Consider the following 2,486-nt stretch of genomic DNA (forward strand, 5'->3'; position numbering starts at 1 on the left):
GAGATAAAAGAGATGTTCCCCAAATTAGACTGAGCAGACATCCTCCTTTTTAAAGGGCAATCCCATTTTCAGTATTTATGTCTTATTTGTTCCTTGAGGCAAATGTCTCTTTATGCAAAGCATAAAGTAATCAGGTATTTCATCAGGTGGGAAAGAGCTTGTTTTTTACTCCCTCTGTGACCTGGAGTTGTGCACAGCGTACGTCACATCAGGGGTGTCAGCAGCACCAAGGGGAAGATCCAAGCAGGGCAGGTGATCTTATAAAAAGGACTATGCGGAGTCAGGCATCGAAACAAAACACGGCATTCTAAGCTGGGCCAGAGTAACTCAGCCAAAGCGGGCATGAGCTAAGGAGGCAAGATGGCATCGGCCGTCACCAGAGGTCAGCAGACCTGGACAGGGCCACGGCAGCTGGAAGGAGCTTGGTGAGACACTGTACCTGGGACAGTCTGCTTTCCTCTCCTTGTCCAGTGCCAGCCTCTTTCTCGATGGGACCAGTCCAAAGGAATGCAAGGGAAGGGGATTTCACACTGGCTTCTGTGGGCAAACAGGGAAGTGGAATTTTTTTTTGTTTTTTTTTCTGTTTTCTTTGAGACAGAGTCTCACTCTGTCGCCCAGGCTGGAGTGCAGTGGCGCAATCTCGGCCGGCTGCAGCCTCGGGAAGTGGAATTTGATACCTCTCCTCACAGGCAATTGCAGCCTCCAGCAGCAAAAGCCAGGGTGCTATTTCCCCAGAGTGGATCCTCTTTCTCTCCCTGGCTTGACAACTGCTTCAGGACAGGGATAATGTTTGTTGATAGGATCTGCTATGGTGCTGATTTGAAACTGAAAAGCGGATTAAATGCAAAAGCAGAAAAGCATAAGGAAAGAATCAAAACAGGGTGTCCACCTTCTCTCCTGCCTTGGTCCGGCAAGCGCTGCTCATCCAGCGTTGCTGTGCTCCTGAGAGGCGAAGGTCCCTTTCTCCCCTCCTCTGGAAGGAAACGGGGCAGAACAAGACAACCTCACCTCCCCTGCCTCTCTCGCCTCTTCTATGTCCACCTAATAAACTATGAATCAACAGGGAACTTAGTGATACCATCAGGACCCCATCCTTACTCAAAGTAGAAATTCCTTTTACAAATTTGTGTCTCGTGAGCCAGGCGCGGTGGCTCACGCCTGTAATCCCAGCACTTTGGGAGGCCGAGGCGGGCAGATCATGAGGTCAGGAGATCGAGACCATCCTGTCTAACATGGTGAAACCTCGTCTCTACTAAAATACAAAAAATTAGCCGGGCGTGGTGGCGGGCACCTGTAGTCCCAGCTACTCGGGAGGCTGAGGCAGGAGAACGGCCTGAACCCAGGAGGCAGAGCTTGCAATGAGCCCAGATGGTGCCACTGCACTCCAGCCTGGGCGACAGAGCAAGATTCCCTCTGAAAACAAAAAGAGAAAATTTGTGACTCCTGGTTGACAAGACCCTGCTTAAGTGCTATCAAAATCAGAAAAACTGTTAGGACATTCCTTTATTTTTGTTTCATTGTATATTAAAATACATGCAGGGCTGGGCATGGTGGCTCACGCCTGTAATTCTAGCCCTTTGGGAGGCTGAGGCAGGCAGATCAACTGAGGTCAGGAGTTCGAGACCAGCCTGACCAACATGGTAAAACTCCTTCTCTACTAAAAACACAAAAAACATTAGCTGGGCATGGTGGCACGTGCCTGTAATCTCAGCTACTCAAGAGACTGAGGCAGGAGAATCGCTTGAACCCAGAAGGCAGAGGTTGCGGTGAGCCGAGATCGCACCATTGCACTTCAGCCTGGGAGACAGAGCGAGACCCTGTCACAAAATAAATAAATAAATAAGGCTGGGCACGGTGGCTCACGCCTGTAATCCCAGCACTTTGAGAGGCCAAGGCAGGTGGATAAGCTGAGGTCAAGAGTTTGAGACAAGCCTGGCCAACATGGTGAAACCCAATCTCTACTACAATACAAAAACATTAGCTAGGCGTGGCTGGGCATCATGCCTGTAATCCCATCACTCTGGGAGGCCGAGGCAGGCAGATCACGAGGTTAGGAGTTTGAGACCAGCCTGGCCAGTATGGTGAAGCCCAATCTCTATTAAAAATACAAAAATTAGTCAGGTGTGGTGGCGGGTGCCTGCAGCCCCAGCTACTTGGGAGGCTGAGACAGGAGAATCACTTGAACCTGGGAGGTGGAGGTTGCAATGAGCCAAGATCGCATCACTGCACTCTAGCCTGGGCAACAGAGTGGGACTCTGTCTCAAAAAAAAGAAAAAAAAAATATGTAAAATAAAATAAAATACATGCAGATCAAAAGAGTGTGCTGGGCAGGCCACTCCCCACCCTTCTTCAGTCTCCCTCCCTGTGGCAACCATTGTCAGGTTTCTATGTTTGTGTGTTTTTTTTTGAGATGGAGTCTCGCTCTGTCGCCCAGGCTGGAATGCAGTGGCGCCATCTTGGCTCACTGCAAGCTCCGCCTCCTGGGT

The sequence above is a fragment of the Rhinopithecus bieti genome, unplaced genomic scaffold (assembly GCF_001698545.2).
Source record: "Rhinopithecus bieti isolate Rb0 unplaced genomic scaffold, ASM169854v2 scaffold_53647, whole genome shotgun sequence".
Lineage (NCBI taxonomy): Eukaryota > Metazoa > Chordata > Mammalia > Primates > Cercopithecidae > Rhinopithecus > Rhinopithecus bieti.